Genomic DNA, 22,189 nt, shown 5'->3' on the forward strand with positions numbered 1-22,189 from the left:
GGGGTCTGACAATGCCCTGTATGTCAGTCATAGATGTCCCCTCAAAAGCCTGTAGAAGACACAATACAGGGATAGAGCCTTGAAATGGTCTGTATAGGACATTTTACTTATGCCCTGTATTCTTTTAGTGAGGAACCTCTGTGGACATTCCAATTGTTGGATATGCCTGGTTAGGTTCAGAAAAAAAGAGGTCATTGTACTCAATGATAGGTCTGACGAATGCCAAATGCACTGGATCAATGACTTCCTTGGACTTAGATGCCATACCCTTGTTTATAAGTTGCGCAACATAGAATGGTTTCCTCACCACTGTAGACATGTGATAGTCAAAGGCTAGATTACTGTCTATGTGTGTGCCTATGTCCTTGACTACTGGGTCAGATCTAAGGGGTGTGCTGTCAATAGATGGATGACTTCCCAAAAGATATGATTATGCATTTCTTGGCATTTATAGTCCATGGCTCTGACACCAGTTGTTTGTCTGTGTCAGATCCTCCTGGTTAACATTTGTGTCAGTGTGAGATTCACTGACAGCTCCTAATTTGCAATCATCTGCATATTTGGTCGGCCAGAGACCACTGACATTGCCCCTGACATCTGAGAAGTAAATGCTAAAAAGGAGCAGTCCAAGTACTGAGAGTGGAAGACCTAAGATTCAAACCTGCAACTTCAAGCTATGCCCATATTCTAACACTGACACCTACCTGCCTAGCGAATCTATCTTCCATGATTGTGCATGGTATTAATGCAGTGAAAGACTTGTGGTTATGAATATGCAGGGATGGATTACTAACATGGATCAGGGTTTAGGATTTACAAGAAGGACAATGTGCTGGCCATTTAAGTAAATAGTTTGCAAGAATGAATTCATGTGCTCACAACCAGTAACAGCAAGTGAAAATCTTCATCCTTCAGACAGTAGGACAGTGTCATGTATCACATAGCATCTGTTAATAGATAAATACAAGGTGCTATAGATCAAGGACACAGTAATGTATGTGGGAGGACTACATGTAAAGAAATTCCTTGGCAAAGTGCACATCATAAATCAAATGCATACATCACTGTATCTCGCTGTTCTGCATTTCATCTGTATGTCTAACCATCTGACTCCCTCCAAATATAAGGATGAGGTGGTTGTTGAAGCAAATTTAATAATGAATGTAATAATGAATGACAAATTACACTTAAAAGCAATTATGAAAAGCTTAGCATATTTCACAAACCTTTTTGGCAGAAATATAACAGTCTGTTCTAAACTTCATACATAACATTATCCTTAGAGCGGTGCTGTTGACAAAATATTTTGAATTATGAAGATATTCATAGAAATTCGGCAAATAACTGGGTTATTCATAAGTATGCACAAAATAACTGTTAATATCATTGAGCAGGTATGTAAAGCAGAATTTTCAACAATGTGTGAAAGACACAATGATAAGAATATAACAGTATGCTTCCCCTTTGCAGAATTGAACCCACAGTACAGAAACATATACACATGCTGGCCTCTTTCTTTACCGGCTGAGCTACCAGCCAGCATACATTTCTTTTTAACAAATAGAGAGAGTGTGTGTGTGTGTGTGTGTGTGTGTGTGTGTGTGTGTGTGTGTGTGTGTGTGTGTGTGTGTGTGTGTGTGTGTGTGTGTGTGTGTGTGATAACAGATAAATACAGAAGCATCCAACACATAACCACTATAGGTCATCATGATCTATGCAAAGAATGGCTATCAACACATTTTCCAAATGAAAGTATATGTGTAGGCAGTTGGACAAGCAATCCTCTTGAGTTAAACAAACAGGACTGCAATAAGAATGTTCACTTTATTAAAAGGAACAAATAAGATCTTATTTATGAATGACTAGACATAGACAGGTGGACTGGGCAATACTGTCATAATATTATGGAGAACTACAAAATGTGTAGTCTTCAGTGGCCTAGATGCTATAGGCATCAGTGATACACAACCGTAATGGATGTGTGAAATAATGTCATTCTATGTTTAAAAACAGATGTACATCTACAATGGTCAATGTACATTATTAATATTAGTAATTAATAAACCCCAGGGGAATAGAACCCATACATATATGGAGAACAGTCACCACATGTTCTTAAGTATCCAGATGAGTTAATTGTCAGAACAGCTAGTCAATGCTTATAAAAGGCATGTATCTGATATATCTGAGACACAGCAATATCTCTAAATTCTGTAGGAATGCTCAGGTATTCGTAGTATTATGACACTTACTGAAGGTATCCACCAGTTGTTGACGCACAGTGATGACCCTCCAATGAAGCTCCTCTGCTTTCCTCTAATGTAGGTCATCATAGCAATGGTAAATCTGCAGTCCAGTCTAGTAGATCCTCATATATTGTCGATGCTCCCTCACAATCCGGTTCCAAATATCAATCATTTTGAAGTTCCATGGTCTGGCTCTCATGTGATGTTCCACTCCAGTGTAGACAGTCAACATCTGTATGGTCTCTTCCTCAGTCTAATTGGGCATCTGGACACTTCAAGGCCTCCTGGAAGTAGCCATCTCAATAATGTTGATAGTCCAATACAAAGATACACAGATCTGAAAATTGCTCACTGAGGTCTCATTCAGTTCACAGGTAGCAATGTTCTGATCAGTAAATGTATCAAAGTAATCAATATTTAAAAGTGGCACCTATGTCATGTTATCAGATCATTGGAAGATAACAGGCACATGATATACATGGTCCTGTTTAACAATACCTGTTGGGTACTTGCACGGAGCACCTTCCTGTTACACCAAGCTATTGGTTAATGTGCCAGATTTCAAGAAGATATGCGGACATGTGCAAATGGGATTCCAAAAATTTGAATTTTAATGAAACTCATTAATTATGGATGGTGCAAATGGGACTTAAAAGATGTATGCACTTTCAGTTATACTTGAGTCATAGGTAGCTGCTAAGGTAACTTAGCACCTGCTAGCTTTGCTGTTTTGGGGAATATTAACTCATTATACCTTTATGTTAACATTATTCATTATCAAAGGTATCTCTTTAGATTGACACATTTATGGAAAATATGTGCATTATGAAAACTGTCTGTAACGTACTGGAAAAGTGTGTGATTTACCTGTATGCATATAGGTGTTGACATCTGCATCAAGAACATGCAGTAATTTTCCATATACAGTTGTACAGACTGATCTAAATAGCAAAACTGAAGAGTACATAAAGACAGATTTACAGATTATCCATATATATTGTAATGTGCTGTGGATTCCGATAACATCTGTATGTACTATGTATTAGATTCCGACAACATCTGTATGTACTATGTATTCGATTCTGACAACATCTGTATGTACTATGTATTTGATTCCGACAACATCTGTATGTACTATGTATTCGATTCTGACAACATCTGTATGTACTATGTATTCGATTCCAACATCTGTATGTACTATGTATTAGATTCCGACAACATCTGTATGTACTATGTATTCTTTTTGCTGTTATGAATACTTACTCATTGATGATTAATAGAACAAGTATTATAGCCACTGGATCAATATAACAAGGATCTACACTATTTGTGGCCTGCTTATGGATCTTGAGGCATTCCGACTCTTTCTAGAAGTTGTTCAATTGATAATTTACAGATATCTGTGCTGATGTGGACAGCATTCACTGTCCTGTAATGATTGTGTTGATATGAGGTCATCATTTCTAACATGTCATATGAAAGTCTGCTTTTAAATACTTGTCTGTTTAGGCTGCACTGGCATTACACCTACAGCCATCACACATTTTTATTGTAGACATATGTTTGTGTAGCATGTTTATGTGAAATGCATGCAGGTTGCGGCTACTATGCCATGATGGTGTGTTTGGACCTCTATTCTCCACAAATATCTACTGCAAGGAGTTTGAGTCCCACAGACAATCTCTACAGATATCACAGGTTATGTTGATTTTACAAGTGTTATGTATGCAGGCATTATTTATGTTTTTATATGTCACATTACTTTATGTCACAGTGAGAATTTCATAGAAATTTGCATTGCTCAGGAATGCATGTTTACAGAGGCATAAGCTGCCCATATAATCATCTCCATAAGTGGGCCACCTCATGAATTTTAACATGCACATATCACTGTATTTCAGATGGGAAACAGATCTAGGGGAAATAATATCCCCCACAGAAGAGAAGCTCTGTGACATCATGGATGGAGACTCCTTGGAAAGGCAGGGAATACAGTATGGAGAAATGAAGTCTGGGACGACCTCACCAAAATGATTAATGTGGTGGGAGGTAACAATAGATCCCATGAAGCCTGACGCTGATGCTGCTCTGACATGATGCTCTCCATACAACCAACAGGTTATAACGGTAATAAAGATTAATGCATGTCACCGGTGGTGGCCCATCATTCACCACCTGATTAGATCTTAATTTTTCTTACATCCCTGCATATGGTGAGTGGGGAGTGCTGCACAACCCAGGGGTGGGATAGAAGCATAGGTGCCGGAAGCTGTTAAAGACTGGGGGGACGGAGGGTGACAGGGGCACTTAGTGAACTAAAAGGGAAACTTTTTTTATAACTATTTGCTACCAGAACATAGGTTCACTTAGAGGACATTTTAAGCTTAGCCAATTCCCTTTTGGTGCTTGAATTAACATTTTCTGATTGGTCTTAGCTATCCCCATAGCTGATAATTGTATATTAGTCCTAGTGAGAACAACTGTGATCATACCATAGATAATTTGTGGGGGCCATGTAATGGATGCAGCATTTAGGAACTGCCTCTATCCATTAGTGGCATGAGGGGAAATTCTGGAGTACATTTTCTATTACCCATCCTTAGATCCAAGTTGCATTTGAATATGGATGTTTTACTTTTATGGATAGTCTGTTCCGGAACAGTGATAGCCTCTGTGATATATATCCATCCCTCCACAACATTCAGTTTAGATACCTGGACTGAGTATTTCTGATGCCATTTGACTTGCTGATGTTCAATAAGTCCATCTGTATTATGTCGGAGGATGCTTTGTATGTCAGACATGTCACCTCTAAGCACTCTGTAGGATACTGAGTATAGTAATAAATCTTTGAGGTGGTCCATGCAAGACCTATTGTTTAGGACTTGTATCCTTTTAGTAAGGTATCTCTGAAGGTATTCCAATTGTTGCATGGGGTTGGACAGATACATGCCAAAGTGAGCATTATACAAAATGATTGACATAATGAGGGCTTTGTAAAGGGGGACAATTACATCTCTAGATCTAGTCACAATCAATGTGTTTATAAGCTATGCAATATAGAAAGGCTTTCTTATGACTCTGGGCATATGTTGGGCAAAAGTTAGGTCACTGTACACACAAATTCCCAAAATGCCAAACAATTGGATCAGTTCTCAGAGGGCATTGTCATGATATTGACACCAGTTATTATTTGGGAAAAACCTTCCTGCATGATGATTCAATAACATCTCCTTGCTTGCAGTCATCTCAAACTTAGCTGGCCAAAGCTCTTTGGTATTTCCTTTTACTTTTGAGATGTATATGCCAAACAGAAAAAGTCTCAGCACTGAACTCTGGGGGACTCCATTGGTGACTGGTCTCTTCCCCTGTTTTGATCTCTTGCATCCTGTGAGCCAAGTTGGCAATGCAGCTGGTGATGTAAGTTTTGCTCCTATGTTATTCATCTTTTGTACTACTCCTGAGTAGGGGATTGTGTCAGAAGGCTTGGCCAGGTCAAGGCATTGTGGTGTGAACTGTTTTACCTTCATCCATTGCTTTGGTAACAAGAGTAAAGCTTAAAATTTATTTGCCGATGATTTTGAGCCTTTCACACTTTCCTCTGGGCTGTTTTCAAACACATTTTAGGGCCATGCATACATGTATGCATTCCTTGATTCACCTTCCTGATTGTATTAAATTGTATTCCATGTATAATACAGCACACTTGTTAGACTTAAGTTGGAGCGCATTTTAAATTTATTGTTTAAACATTTTTCCAGTAGGCAGTGAAACAAAAACGCATTAACCAATAATGACAAAACTGCCCTATTCAGAACATGTCCATCATAAAAGTCTGCTTTCACACACAACTGCATTTTAAATTTATTGTTTGAACATTTTTCCAGTAGGCAAAATGTATGCACCAATAATGACAAAACTGCCCTATTCAGAACATTTCCATGATAACAGTCTACTTCTACACACAATATATAAACACAGAATCACAGTAGAGTGTAAGCCATAGGCATGGTGCACAGCTTCTTGAACTTATTTTCAATGGGGGGGGGGGGCAAAAGGCCAAAAACCAGGGACACATTTTAAACATTGCCTGTATAATTTTGGAAAGTTGCTTGCATAAAATGCTGTTATTACCATGCATTTCACTGCCATGTCTTGAACCCAGAACCTTGTGCACTACAGTCAGAGCAACATACCACTAAGCTAAAACAGCAATTTCTTGCAAGACAGGAAGACAAACTTAAATGGCTATTATATCATTTAATGAATTCAGTTCTCACTTCTCACCATAGCTCTCAACCTCTTAGCACACAAATACAGAACAAATGGGGGAATACAGCCCCAAAATAGGGACACATTTCAAATACTGATTTTATAACCTTAGAAAATTGCTAGAATAAAATGTTTTGTTTTATCAGTCCTGCAAAACCAGAGGAACAGAACAACAATGTGAGGAATAAATTCACAAGTGATGGTGGCTAGGGACTTTAGGCTCTTTTTACCTGTACACAAGGTACAGGTTTTAAGCCTAAGTACCTCTAGCCACCAGATGTATCCTGCTGGGGGCATTTTCACACACACACACACACACACACACCCTCTGAACAATATGTAGTGTACTTACTCTGATACACTTCAGCTTCTGTCCGTCTGTTGCACTCTGCAATTAAATGCTGTGAGACTACTCTGCTCCATTACTCATGTCAGTCCAGACCCTAACCCGCTCTGCTCCATTACAGGCTTCTGAGAATAAATCTGTTTCTGCAGCAGCTTGAATAACTCTGTGTTCCCGCTCGCAAAACAACTGGAAATACATGCAATGACATCATTGCAGCAGTTGGAGGTGCAGAAAACGAAAGGGCAGAGGTATGGATGATCTGCAAAAGTCGGGGGGGGGGTCCCCTCCCCCCACACTCTATGGTTCCAGTGCCCATGGATAGAAGCAGGTGTTCCAGGCCACACATTTATGTGTTACTTTGCATAACATTGATGACTACAGCGTAAATCTTCACATATTGCTGTTGCGTGCATATTCATGTATTGTCATTTTTGTTTTCAGCATCAGAATTGCATCGTGCACAGGGATCCATACAGGATGATCAATGTAAGTGCAATGACATGTAGCCATACAACTGCAGTAAAGACAGAACAGTGCAACCAGCTGCATTAATATTCACATGTGCTTCTACTTCTGCACTGCAACAGGAAATAACAAGTGAGTGCCTACATACAGTGCTACTGTGATGACTAACTGTTATTGCCTCACGTCATGCCACTGTTGTTTACTATCATATTGATATTTTCCTAACATTGTAAAATACAGGTATAGCCACTCGGGACACAAACCATGCAGGATGCAAGTACAGACAGACCAGGTATGTTACCACAACATGTTCATAGGTTGCAGCAATGTGTGGCTGACCTGTAATGCATAACATTAATGTTGCTGTTCTTCTACGTAGGAACACCTTGCCACCAGGTGCACTGTACATCACATGAATATCAGCAACCCCTGTTACTTTGTCATATATGTCATTCTATCACTATTCCATTGCCTGCATTGTCCTTCTCTCTACTTTACTACTGCAGGATCTGCAGTACAACACATGAACTCACAACATCAGGAGTCTGTCAGTGGTTTGCTATTACCTATCTTTCATACATGTCATTGTTGTCATTCCTGTTGCTGTCCTCCATTAATACTCTGTCTTTCTGCCCATTCATAGGAAAGACTACATCATCATCAAGTACCCAAAAAAAGTGGTATGGCGAAGCAATACCTACTGTATGTTTTAATGCAGTTGGAATGGTTCATGCTGGCAATGACGGGATTAAGTATGCTATGACTTTATTTCCCTACAACAGTTGCATTTCATTCCTCCCCTCCCATGCCATCTTCCCACTAGGACTTGTCAGGTATGTGTTATGGCTGTATTCCTCACATATATAATATATACTGGATGTGTAACATAATTAATTCCCTGTTATATAGATTTCATGACACATACACAGAGAAGACCTTATGGTAAGTTGTTATTGTCTGTAACATTGCTGCGACAAACACACACACACACACACACACACACATATATATATATATATATATATATATATATATATATATGTGTGTGTGTGTGTGTGTGTATGTGTGTGTGTGTGTGTGTGTGTCATATATCTTTAATGATTTACAGCATGTGATATAAGCATGTTATCCTGATTTGTGCCATCTGTCTCTTCTTTTAGCACATCAACTGCCTTTATCCTCCATTAGCCCATCCACTGATCTCACGGTGGGATCTCATGTGTCTCAGTATGGCAGCACGGTTCTGGCACACAGGGCACTGACATGGTGATACAGTCTGGCACAGAAGTTGACATTCATGTGTTGTGGCTGTAGCCTCAGATATGGAGGAAAACTTGTCCAGCCATTCTGTCAATGAGGGGACATCAGATGGTTGACAGGATGAGGCCTCTGGACAACAAATGCATGTTGAGATTGCTGTTGATGTTGTCAGATCTCACAACACATTAATACTGCCTGACACAGTAGGTGTGCAGCTGGTGTGCATGGGCACATGTCAGAGGGTGTCCGCCTACTTCTACAGACAAATGACTTTCCCAGTAATGTCATGGATCTCACATCTGTGCACTTGCCTGTGCCACAGATCATGCTGCACACCAGCTGGGTGAACTGAGTGAAGGACAGGAGTTCAGACACAGTGAGGTAATGACATCACTGGCTGCACAGAATGAAGGTATGTTATCTGTGGCACAGTCAGTAAAATCTCTGGCCTCTACAGTACTACAGCAGTGCCATACTACAAGCAGGGTTCTGTGTGCCCTAACAGTGTTTAGCCAATAGGTACATGGGAAAGTCAGCCCCCCTTTCAACAGAAGTAACCTTTCCCATCAGGCATCAATGCCTATGCGTCAATGGGCACACATTTCCACTGCTGACCTATCTGATGTGGGCCTGGAAGTCATGACCAGATGGTCAAGTCACAGTCATGCTCCTTCCCACAGTGGATTTCCACATGCTGGCATCACCCCATTAGTCTGCTCTGTGCAACATCCTGGTCCAAGTGTTTCCATACGTGGGTAGGGGCAGACCAGACCACAGTGTGAGACATCTGTGTAAGTGACCTAGACTGCATTATAGTAACACTGAAATTTGATCCACTCTGTCCGGTAATGTCAGTCTCACCCCGTGGTGGCAATGACTGCTCTACAGAACACTGACAATGTCATCTGTCTGTCTGTGTCCATTGAAAACTCTGATGCCACTGGAGTCCAAGAGTTTTACAGACCATAGCTGACTCCATTTATTACATCATTTTATCCATACTATATAGTGATATATTTTGCTTGTGATATTGACAACATTTCTGCATTACGTCCTGAGCTGTTTTCTTGTTTGCAGTTTTTACAGTGGACAAACAGGAATACGTTGAACAGATGTGTGTCCGTTGTTGTCTGCCATACACAAATACACCAATATGAGTCTGTTTATATATACCTGTGCCACTTGTGCCCTGAATTAATGATCTCTTTTGTGGCAGATTTGTATATGTTCAAATTGTTGTATGTTGTTCTCTCTGATGCTCAGTGTGCATATCTACCGAGTAATTATAATTGATGCAATCTGTGCTACTGTGGTGGGGCAACACCTGAAGATCAAAGTTTAATGTGTGTACTTGTATATGTGTGGCTTGTTGTGACTTAAAGTTGTGTGTCAGATGCTGCCATGTTGCCTAGGCCTGCACTTATAGTCAGACCCTCCATCACCCACACCTGTAACTTTTGCTCCCAATGCCTTCCTGCTCTTCCTATGATAATTGTGTGATGTCATCTTCAGACATTAGCAGTTCCTGGGGAAGTTTACTGACACCTGCAGCTGGGAAACTGCCATGTGTGGTTGTTAGCATATTGCGTAGCATGGTACACAGTTATAATCTGTGCTGCCTACTCAGGTGTTCATTGCAGTACCCTCACGGATGTGTCCAGACATCTGAACCTTGCTCAGTGGTATTTCATGTTGTTGCCTGCACTCTATTGTAGGCCTCCTCTGCAGGGTTTGATGGTTCTCTGTACAGGGTTATTAGCCACGGCTCAAGTGGATAACCATAGTCACCTCTTGTGGGGAGTAAACACAGATGTTGTCAGTGTGGGAGTCATGTCCTTAGCTTACATCTTAGCTGTGGTCCTCTACTTACCCAGTAATATTCCCTCAGGTATTTCATCTTGCTAGAATGTGGCCCTGAGACCACTTTCCCTCCATATGAAAGCATCATGCACACTTCCATGGTTTGTTGCCATGATGTTTGTCATACTGCCATCTGTTGCACATACAAACTGGAAGTTCAGGGATAGCCAGTCCTTTATTTTAATGTCTCTATCTGCTTCTAAATGAACTGGGGTCTTGATTAGGATGTAGGTGCAATCTATTGCATCACATACACATAGGAATTTGCAAGGTTATAGAACTGGTGCATAACAGTTCTCCACTCTGTGGGGGTAGATGGAAAGTGTATATAGTCATCCAAGTTGGCGCACATTGCTGCCAGGACTTTTGACAGAATACACCTGGCAGCTGTCTGTGATACTCCTACAGCATCACCAGTGTGTCTTTGGAATGTTTTGGATGCAAGTACCCCCAGGCTGAAACACAGTTTTATTTCAAGAAGGATGGGGTTGCCTCACAATAGATGCAGCCTTGCTCTCACTTTAGCTGGCTGCCTTCTAGGGCTTGCAGACACATCCTCCTCCATGATTTAAAGTACTGCAGCCTGTTACAGTTCATTCACTGCAGGTAATATATATATATCTTTTATTTTTTTGCCAGTATTATTATGGATTTTATTGCATTTTGTAGTAATAGCTTTTGTTCCTTGTCATACAGTATAGCATATGCCGAGGATTTTGGAAACAGAGTCAGTGTTGCAGTTTGTCAAATTTAAGTTGCTTTGGATGCGCAAGATGTGTTTTGTAATCTAACAGGCATGTGCAGAATGTGTAATTATCCTACACTGAACAGTTAAGTACTCAGACTGCTAGCAGTGTACCTTCTGAAATTGCTTCTGCAGCTAGTGCACTGTAGTCTTCCTTTGACGTGCTGTGCTGTCCAAAAATAGTGTTTTTAATGTGGACCATTATTTTTTAACTTTCTGTTATATTCTTCTTTATTTTCTAAGGTCAATGCTGGAAACACATTGTGATACTGACAACCTGTCTTATTTGCCATTGTAATGTTAGAAATGTACCTATTTATTAATTTTGCTGGCTGAGTTTGTCTAACTGCACAATCTCCACTGATGGTGAGCATCAAGAAACAAAAGCTGAAATTATAAGCATACAAGTAAAGTGATGAATTTAGAAAGAGATAATTCCCACTTAGAGCAATAATGGGTAGGAGCAGCAACTTGACACAAAAAAATAGCAAAAATATTTACAACATGCAGCTTTCTGTTTAAAATTTGTAAGTAAGGCAAATAAATAAGACAGGATTTAAAAAACAGCATTTAACATAAAACTCCTTCAGCTGTATATATGATCCTAACAACAGACATTGAGGAAAAAGGTATGAAAAGGAATAGATATTGACAGGGTTGGCCTTAGGTCAAGTGGTGCCCTAGGTAAAAGGGCTCCACAGCACCTCCCACCACCACCTGGTGCCCCCATCCTGGTTTATTTACACCATCCAGTTTACTGGAAAAGCACCCCTGCTAGAGCGGTACCCTAGGTGACCATCTAGTTGGCCTATGCCTAAGGCCGGCTATAGATATTGGTATTTATCACCACTTTGTGCATATCATTAAGGACTAAAACCACTCTGTGGGAGAGATTCTAAAATAATTGGATTAGGTTACTAACACTGAGAGCAAGCCTTTTGGAATCTGGCCCATAGTTTAAGCACTGTGTATTTCATAAATCACCACAATTCTTTCTACTTCATAAGAAATAATAATAATAAAAAAACTTCTCACACTACACAAAACATGCTAACACAAATTCTACAAAGCAATTAAATCAACAAATAATCAAACCTCTAGATGCAAATGTCAAAATTTTAATAAGAAAAGAAAGATAAAAAAATAACAACTGCAACATCACAGCTGGAAAACAACCTCGCTTAACAACAGAATATAAAAATCTATATTAAATGACATTAAATAAACTAGCACACATAAATGATTCTAAAAGAAACAGATCTTAATGTTACAGTACTAAAATAATACTACAGAATCAACAAAAATAAGAAAAAGTGACTAAAATTTAAGTAAAGTAGAAAGCCCCCCATTAGATAACCCATAATAAAAGGTATATAAACTATGAAAATCTCTATTTAATGTACAACATTTACAATTTATTTATTTATTATTTATTTCAAGTTTGATGACCGGGGAGGTCCACTGGGTTCAAGGAGCCCATTTTCAGTGGAGGCCCGGGGAGAAAAGCTCCATATTACATAGTAAAAATAGTACCAATTAAGCAAATTATAATATTATATAGTCAAACTAAGCAAAGTATAACAGCAAAATAGAAGAATATACATTACATACTTACATGCTTACAGAGTAGAGAACAAGTAGTACAGAGTTTAAGTTGTACAGAGGTTGTAAATCATCTGTGAATGGTATAAAAACTAACATTTGTAAGATGGCAGTAAATAAGATTGATCCCCAGAAAAGGGGAGAATAAAGGAAGGTACATAAGTTCATATGTTCATAGGTTGGTACTAGGCTATCGGCCCTAGGGCCTATGCAAGCCTAGCCATAACAATTCCCTGGATATTTCTTACCGCAGTATTTACTTCTCTGGACCCCTGTCTAGCAGGGCGACTGACATGATCCTCGGGGTGAATTTCCTATCCCCCATCCAATCATCAAGGTTCCTTTTGAAGAGGGCCAATGAGGCACTCTGCTTGACATGTATGGGCAGTCTATTCCAGAATATGGGGAGTCTCTGGGTCAGGAACCTATCCCTCCAGCATGTTTTGTTCATTGTGATGACAAGGTTTAGATCCTTGGAGCGTGTGGCTCTGAGGGATTGGGATTTCCTTAAGTGGAGCATGTCCAACAGCTCAGGGTTTGACATCGCCTTGTATGTTAAGCAGAGATCGCCTCTGAGTAGACGATATGCCACAGAGTATAGCTGGAGTTTTTTAAGGTGGTCAGCGTAGGGCATCTGCTTTAGGTCTGTGATTCTTTTAGTGAGGTATTTCTGTGGCCTTTCCAGCTGTTGCAGATGACTTGTGAGGTACATACCAAACGGGGCATTATACTCTATAATGGGTCTAATGAGGGATGAGTACAGTGGGACAATGACCTCCTTTTTTCTGGATGAAAAGCCCTTAGTGATGAGGTGTGCCACATAGGAGGATTTCCTGACTGTTGTGGCAATGTGGTTATCGAAAGTGAGACCACTGTCCACCTGTGTCCCTAAGTCTCTCATCACACATTCGATGTTTAGTGTCCTGCCACCTATGTGGAAATTCATGGGTACATGTTTTTTTCCAAAGGGGATAACTATACATTTTCTTGGCATTAAGCTTGAGCCCATGGCTCTGGCACCAGGCATCTGTTTCTGTAAGGCCCTTTTGTAGAATATCCACATTATTTGGGGATTCAATAATGGCTCCCAGTTTGCAGTCATCTGCAAACATTGTTAGCCAGAGTCCCTTAGTGTTGGCCTGTACTTCAGCGAAGTAGATGCCAAACAAGAGTGGTCCCAGGACTGAACCCTGAGGTACTCCACTTGTCACTTGTCTGGAGCTGGATTTGGAGTCGGCTACTTTTACATTCTGGGTTCTGTCAGTAAGCCAGTTGGCAACCCATCGAGTGACATAGGGATTTATGCCCAGCTTAGTAAGTTTATCTATGATTCCAGAGTGGGGGATGGTGTCGAAGGCCTTGGCAAGGTACAGATAGGCTGTGTGGACTGCCTTACCCTTGTCCACAGCTCTGGAGACTGATTCGAAGAAGTCAATCAGATTCAGGAGACACGATCGGCCCTTCACAAACCCAAACTGGGTGGGGTCCAGTGAAGGTTGCCAACGTCTTTGTTTATAAGTTCCATGATAATGTGTTCCATACCCTTGCAGATCAGGCTTGTCAGACTGATGGGAAGGTAGTTCCCGGGATCCAAGGTGGAGTGGAAGTGGGATAACTGCAGCTGTGCACCTCTCAGTGGGCACGAAGCCTGAGGTGAGCCTATGATTAAACATGACACTTAGGTGAGGTGCCAGTTAATTTTGTAGTTCATGTAGTACACAACCTGGGATGTCATCTGGTCCCATGGATGCTGTATTCTTAGCTTTGGAGAGTGCGGTTTCTACCTGTGTGGCCGTGATTACCGGAATTTGGAAATCTTTTGGTACTGAGATGGGCCCTTTAGGGGGTGAGAGGGGGGTGAAGTTGGCACTAAATCGATCTGCCAGGATATTGGCAATATCCTTGGGATCAGAATATTTAATGCCATTCTGTTGTAGCTCAGAGCAGATCTGAGCATTGCCATTAAGATTCTTGACATAAGTATAGAATGCCTTGTGGTTGTCTTTGGAATTTTTGGCAATTTTATTTTTGTAACTAGCTTTTCAGGATTTTATGAGGGATCTCAGCTTCTTACTGAGGCTGGTGAGGGAGTTTTTTGCATCCTGGGATTATCCTCTTTTCTGCAACAGTTTCTTCCTTCTGTTGTATAGTTTGTTTATAGCTGGGGACCACCAGATTGGCTTCCTTTTTTTGGAGAAGAGCATCTTGGTTCTATTTGGGATGGCACGATTCATGCACGAGTGGATGTGCTCGTACAGTGCCTTAGTGTAGGATTTTGCAGTTGAACTTTCAGATCCCGTCTGCATAGGTGTCATGAAGTTTGTCACTTCTGACTTCAGCAGCATGAAGTTGGCTTTGGAGAAGTTTTTTAAGGAGGTTTCCTTACTGGGAGGTGGGGGTGGGATGTGGATGTCAAGGGTGATTTGCTTATGGTCAGACCTGACCAAAGGGGGTGACCACTGATGTGGAGCATCTATCTCCCATGTTTGTAATGACCAGGTCTAGGATATTGGAGCCCCTGGTGGGACAATGGATTAGTTGATCCAGGGCATTGGAATTTATGAATTCCAAGAACTGTTGGGAAAAGGAGTTGGTACCCAAGTAGTTTTCCCAGTTAATGGCAGGGTAGCTGAAATCACCCAGTATTAGGGTGTTTGGTTGTATCTTAATATTTTCCAGTATGTTTAGAAAGGTGTAGTGAGAATCTTGGGGCATGGTGGGGGATTTGTAGCAAGCTACAGTTTGGATTGCAGTCTTACCTAGTGTTAGTTACACCTGGAGAATTTCAGATGCATTGTGTTGGGCAACTAGCCTGGAGGTGTGAATATCCTTGGTGAATAATGACACTCCTCCACCTTTAGTGTTTCAGTCTTGGTTTTGTGGCCGAAAAGTGTGATAAGAGTTGTAGCCTGGTATTGCAGGGGTGCTCTTTGGAGCCTTGAACCAGGTCTCAGTTACTGCACAGCTATCAATGTTCTCCATTTTTAGGAGTGCCTCGAGAGAGTGCATTTTGAGGTTTAGACTTCTAGCATTGAGTAGCATTACTTTCAGATTTTGCATGCTTTTATCTGTTATGATGGTGGTTTTATCCTTTGAACTTTGCCTAAAAAAGGCACTATAGTGGTGGCAAGAGCTTTAGCCAGTAACCTGAATCCCAGGGGTGACAGGTGCAGACCATCTCTGGCAAAGCATCGTGGTTTGTCGATCATGTCTTCCCAGGCAGACAAATACTGGATCCCCTTTGAATGACACCAGAAGCTTAGCCAATTGTTGAAGTCAATCATTTTGTCCTTATACTGTGGTATCATTCTGGGTGAAGGCATGCTGCTACTCAGGGCTAGGGTCATACCTGCCTGGGCCACATGATCCAAGAGCTCTTTCATGTCTCTTTTCATGTAGTCCAGGGAGGTACATCTCAAGTCATTCACTCCAGCATGGACAATGACAGTCGTATTTGTACTTGTTGTGGTGTGACTTGAGTGCATGCATTATGTGGCGGATCCTGGCACCCGACAGGCAGCTGACTGTAATTTTCTCCTTGTTCAGCCTGGTGAGTGGGACATCAGTGTGCCTGACTATAGAGTCACCTATGACTAAAGTGTTGGGTACATTGTCTTGCCTTAGGGGCTGTTGTTGGGTGGCACACTGGTGTTGTGAGCTATGTATCACTTTGGTTGTGACTGGTGTTTGTTTGCATTTCAGCTTCGGAGGTCCTTGTTGCTTGGGCAGGTTAATGTTAAGGGCCTCTGCATATGTGGGTTAGTGTTGCTATGTGTGGGTGTTGATGGTGTGGGTTTTGAAGGGCTATGAGTTGCTAGAGGTATAGAGCAGGTGTTAACCTTCTCCTCTTGGCTGTCTAGCACAATCTTGGCCGGAGAGAGCTTTGCTTCCAGTTTGGCTATGTAAGTGCATCTCTCGCAGGTTGTAGTGTTGGGTGGTAGGAGGAGAGGATTGTCTGTGTACATGAGGCAGTTGCTGCATAGCCCCAGTATGCCCAGATTCACCAGGTGGACAGGAGAAATCACCGGAAGCGGTCTTTGACATGCCTGTTTAGGTGCTTTTTTTGTAAAGTTTAAGAGCTGTTTTCCTTTACCTTTGCAAGGTATTTTGCAGTTATAGGCTGTTTAGTGCCTATGATTAATTTCTCCTTATTGACAAGGAGAGCTGAGTGCTTGTATCAGTTTCAGGCTTCCTAGTGCTTTCCAGCAGGTTCTAGAGCAAGTGCTAGTCATAGGGGTCTATACATACTGAGCAGAGTGGATGAGGGGCGTTGACTACAACTCAGAGCTGAGATATATAAGTATCCTGTTTTTTTGGATTATTTTTACTGATTATTGTTTCTAGCAATTTGTATATAGCACTTTTTATTGCCTGCTGCATAGTTTTCTGTATTTTATTGCTATTAACTAATCTGCACGGGTAACTGATTTATTTGCATTCATGTAATAAGCAGGTTAGGTAGGTAGAGTGCAATTGCATTTCCAGTTATAGGAGAGGTAGGAATGGATCTGAGTTTTGAAGTGTTCAAAGTTTTCAGAAATTCTTAGAGAAGGAGGGAGTGAATTCCATTTTTTGGCTAAGGAAAAGCTGACCAGCAAGACGGTTTGGTTTGTATACAGAAATTAGATTTTGGTGTGCAGATCTTAGAGTTCTGTGTGGGATGTATGATGGTAAGATGTTTGTTAGAGCTGGGCATTTAATAGGTTTAAAAATAAGCTTGTGGGCTATAGTGAGTTGGAGATAGTTAAGGTAGTTGGGAAGTTCTAGCAAATTCAGCAGGTGGAGAGATATACAGTGGTGGGTGGAGTATTTGGATTTGTTAGCGAATTTTGAGATTTTGTTGTAACAGATTTCCAGTTTAGAAGAAATAGAGGAAGACAGGTTGGTTAGTAGGGGAGCACCATACAATAGTGATGGTAGTAAGTAGGTATTGGTGAGGGTCTGTCTTGTTGAAGGGGAGAGAAAGTGGGAGTTTCTGTACAGCATGCCAAGTTTCTGATGTGTCTTCTTAATATTTAGCTTCTATAGTGTAGTTGGCATGGCTGATAATATTGAAAGAGGTTTTGTCAAGAGGGAGGGATTTTGAGGGAGAGAACAGTAGAATTTTAGATTTTTTGGCATTCAGAGAGAGGTGATTTTGAAGCATCCAGTTCTCAGTAGTTGAGAAGGCAGTTTGAATTTTTGTTTGGAGCTCGGGGAGGTTAAAAGCAGAGCAGACTAAAGTTAAGTTGTCTGCATATTGTGCTATCTTAGTGTTAGGAATGGCTGCATGGAAATCATTAATAAATATATTAAAGAGCATTGGGCCGAGTATGGATCCCTGGGGTACTCCGGTCGGGGTAGGAAGGAAGGCTGATGTGCCAGTTTTCCATTTCACAGCCTAAGATCTGTCAGAGAGGTAGCTGGGGAACTAGGTAAGGGGTTTTTGAGAGAGATTAAGGTTAGAAAGGTGGTTTAGAAGGTGGGTATGGGAGACTGTGTCAAAAAGCCTTGGAGAGGTCAAGGAGGACTGTGGATACAAGTTCTCCAGAGTCACAGGTGTGGCTTACTATGGTTAAGAAAGAGAGAAGAGCAGTTATTGTGCTATGGCCAGGACAGAACCCAATTTGTGTAGGGATGAGGAGTTGGTTATTGGTAAGGAAAGGCATGAGCTGGAGGTGGATGCATTTCTCAAGAATTTTTGAAATTGGGGAGAGAATGGCTATGGGTCAGAAGTTAGAGATGTTATTATTTTTGCCTCCTTTGTGGAGAGGTAGGATAAAGGCTGCACACCACAGTTTGGGGACATATGATTCCTGTATGGATCTATTAACGAGAATGCTAATGGGGATGGCGATACCATCTGAAGCAAATTTTAGAAAGAGTGAGGGGATATTGTCAGGGGCATTGGAGCATGGCTTAAGCTTTGAGAGAAGGTTTTTTTATATATGAGGTGGAGATGGGTTTGAGATGAAACATGAGAGGAGTGTTAGGGATGGAAGGTTGGGTAGAGGGTTTGAGTTGAGGGGAGGGGTTGTGGTTTGGGAAGGTCTTGGTGAGTTCTGCTATAGAGTCAGTAAAGAAGGAGTTGAATAGAGTAGCTATTTCTGGGTCAGATTTACTAGTGACAGGGCAAGGATTGTTTTGGGTACCTGGGTTGAGAATAGAGTTGATGGAGTTCCATAACTGTTTGGGGTTCTTGGAATGATTAGACTGGAGTTTGGTATAGTAAGATTTTTTATCTTGTATAATTTTTTTTTGGCTAGGTTGCGGAGTTGCTTATATTCAAAAAAGGTGTCAGGGTACATATTGTGATGGTAAAGTTTTCAGCTCTTGACCCTTTGTTGCATAAATGTTTTGGTATCTTTAGTTAGCCATGGGGTGGAATTGGGTTTTATACATTTTGTTCTTGGTGGGGCTTGGGAGTTTGGGGTATCTAAAAAGGTTGAGTTGAAGAATTCAACGGCTTTGTCTAGGGGAAGAGTTTTTAGATTATCCCAGTTTGTTAGTTTAAGAGAATTGGAGAAAGTTGTGGGGTTAAATTTGTAAAGTTTAGTGTATGGGTATATTACTGTAGTTGAGGAGTGGAGGGGGTTGCTCTATGGATGAAGGCTGGCAAGTGGTCACTAATGGAGTCTGGTAAGATGCCTGTGTGTGACATTTTATTTGGGTGAGAGACTAGGATCCCATCAAGTGTGTAGCCTGGGAGGTTATTTTTATTGGGTCTGGTAATGTCATTTGTAAGTTGAGTAAAATTGAATAGAATGATCAATATGGAGGGATTATTGGTATTAATTGTGTTCCAGTCAATGTTTACATCTCCTAGTATGTATGTCTCAAGCTTAATATTAGTTGAGGCCTATAGAAGAATTTCTTCAAGTGTAGTCGTATTGTTTCCAGAGGGGATATAGAGGGCCATAACACAAATGCTTTTATAGTTATTTATTTTGAGTATTCCTATGACTAGTTCAGCATTGTTGAACTGAGAAATAGGATTTTGGTAGGGAGTGATGGAGAGTAGGCTAAAGTAGATTAAGGCTACTCCTCCTCCTTTCCTATTTTGGCGGTCATATCTGAGAGCTTGAAACCCAGGGGATAGGATTGTGGGGTTTTAGCCATGTCTCAGAGACAGCTACTATGTCAGGTATGGTATGGTATAGCCAGGCATGGAAGTGGGCTGTTTTGTTTTTTAGACTCTGGGCATTAATGGTTAGCAGTTTAAGATATTTAGGGTTGGTAATATTGGTTGCGATTGGGGGAGTAGGATTGTTGCTGGTGTTAGGTTTGAGGTTGGGGTGCATGTCTCCTGCTAAGCATGGGCAGTCAAAGGGGAATGGGAGCAGGGGCTTGGGTTTGCTCCTTGAGTTTTGTGGGAAGTGCAATATTGCTTTAGGTATGTGATGTTTTATTGAGGAGGGTAAAAGTTTTGGTTTGAAGCAGTAAAGTGGGTTTGGTTGAACTAGAGAGGAGGATATAGTGTGAAAGTGAGATCTGGTAGGGTGAGGATGGGTGTTGGGGGTGGTGGTGGGGGATAAGAAAGAAGAAGGTGTTTGTAAGAGGAATATGAGGTAGCATGGCATAGAGGAATTAGAATAAGTAAGCTGAGGGAGGGGAATGAGAAGAGTTTGAGACAGTGGAGAAAGCATAGTGTGAGATAAGTATAAAGGAAGTAGTTGGATGTTAGGGGGACTATGAGAGTGTAAGAGGGAGGAGTATAGATGTGAATACAGGACCTTATGGTTTGGGATGGGGTAGGGGCAATTAAGTATTGGAGGATGGGTAAGGGAGGTGCTAATGAGGAGATGTGAATGGATTGGTTGAGAGAGGAAGGGGAGGGGACTTTTAGCTATAATAAATGTAGGAGTAGTGGGGGAGGGTGAGAATTGGGGGTAGGGTAGGGAAGTGGAGTGAGCCTGTAGGACAAACGGAGTAGGCAGAGTCAAAGGAGAAAATAGAAGACCAGCCAGCAAGGAAGAATCAGTAAGCAGGGATCCAGTTAAAAGGTAAGGAAGGCAACAGGGGTAGGGAATGGGGTCTTTATGTACATAAAGTAAAAGATAAGCAAGATGTTTACTGGGGGTAAGGAACCATTCACAGGGTAGCCTTATAGAGACTGAGCTGTTGGCTAACTATGGTTTGGCTAGGACTATGTAATTAACTTAAAATACAATGACAGGAATATTAACCTTGGTTATGGGGGCCGGCAAGGGAGTATGCTGCAACCTAGTTGCCAGACTATGAGAAAACTACAGGATAAGGAAGGGCTGACAAGGGAGTAGGAAAGGGGCCAGGAGAATAAACTGGTTATATGGCTGTAGTAGGCTGCTAGCGAGAGTGTACGCTTGGTGAAGTATAACATTATAATGAAAAAGCAATATAGGGACTGTAGTTTTTAACACAGGGTTACATACACATTATAAATCCTAGATATTGGGTAGGCTGAAGTGGATAGGAAGCACTGCAGGATCTCCTTTAGGTGATTCAATTCAGAGGGTGGAAGCCTGGAGTTTAAGTTGAACAGAGGGAGAAACCAAGGGTAGCATGACTGTAGCGAGCTGTAAAGAAAAGGAACAGATAAGTAAGACTTTACAGAAAATAACTGTATGTATTACTAGCATAGGGGGAAAGAATTTAAGTAAGAAAGGGTCAGTGTAGAAAATGACGGGTAACCTAGAAATGGGTTTGTAGTGGAGGCGAGAGCATGCAGACACTAGAATCAGAGAGGGACCAGGTCAAAAATAGGCACTTAAAGCATAGTTAACCATAACAATATACAAGCAGTTGAATATATTACACTTTGGGAGCAAAATCATTTACACTCTGGAAGAAAAATAAAAAAAATCACAGTCTTATAACAGCAACGCTCAGGTACAAGCAGATAGCAGTTGTAACCTTTTAGAATGAAACCAGAATTACTGGTTACAGAAGGTTCAGCAGCAAAAATACAGTTTGGAATGCTTTACGTAAACTGCGGATGTTTAGCATGTGCATAACAGTAATAAGGCAGCAATTACAGGAGTCCATAAAAGAAACTCCCACTAGCATGCAGTAACAATAAAAACACTATCCACACAGGCAATGCGACACACCAAATACCACAACACATCTACAGGTTTACAGTGGGAGGAGAATAAACATAGTGTAATCTAGTGACTAGGTCAATGATTCAAACAACGGGCCAAAAGCCCAAAAACCTCCTCAAAGTAACCAAATATAACAATGAAGCTGGTAAGTCTGTCTACAGCCACTGTATAGCAAAAACCTAGAACTCCCTTCCTGCCCATATAACTGAGAACATATCCCCATCACAGTTCAAGAAACATGTTAAAACTCACTTTTTGAATAATCAAATGTGCTCCGGTATCCCCCCTGGCTAATGTCTCATTAGAACACTTTACCTAACTTAAGTAACTG

This window comes from Protopterus annectens, chromosome 3.part0 (assembly GCF_019279795.1).
Source record: "Protopterus annectens isolate FY-2018-M chromosome 3.part0, PAN1.0, whole genome shotgun sequence".
Lineage (NCBI taxonomy): Eukaryota > Metazoa > Chordata > Ceratodontiformes > Protopteridae > Protopterus > Protopterus annectens.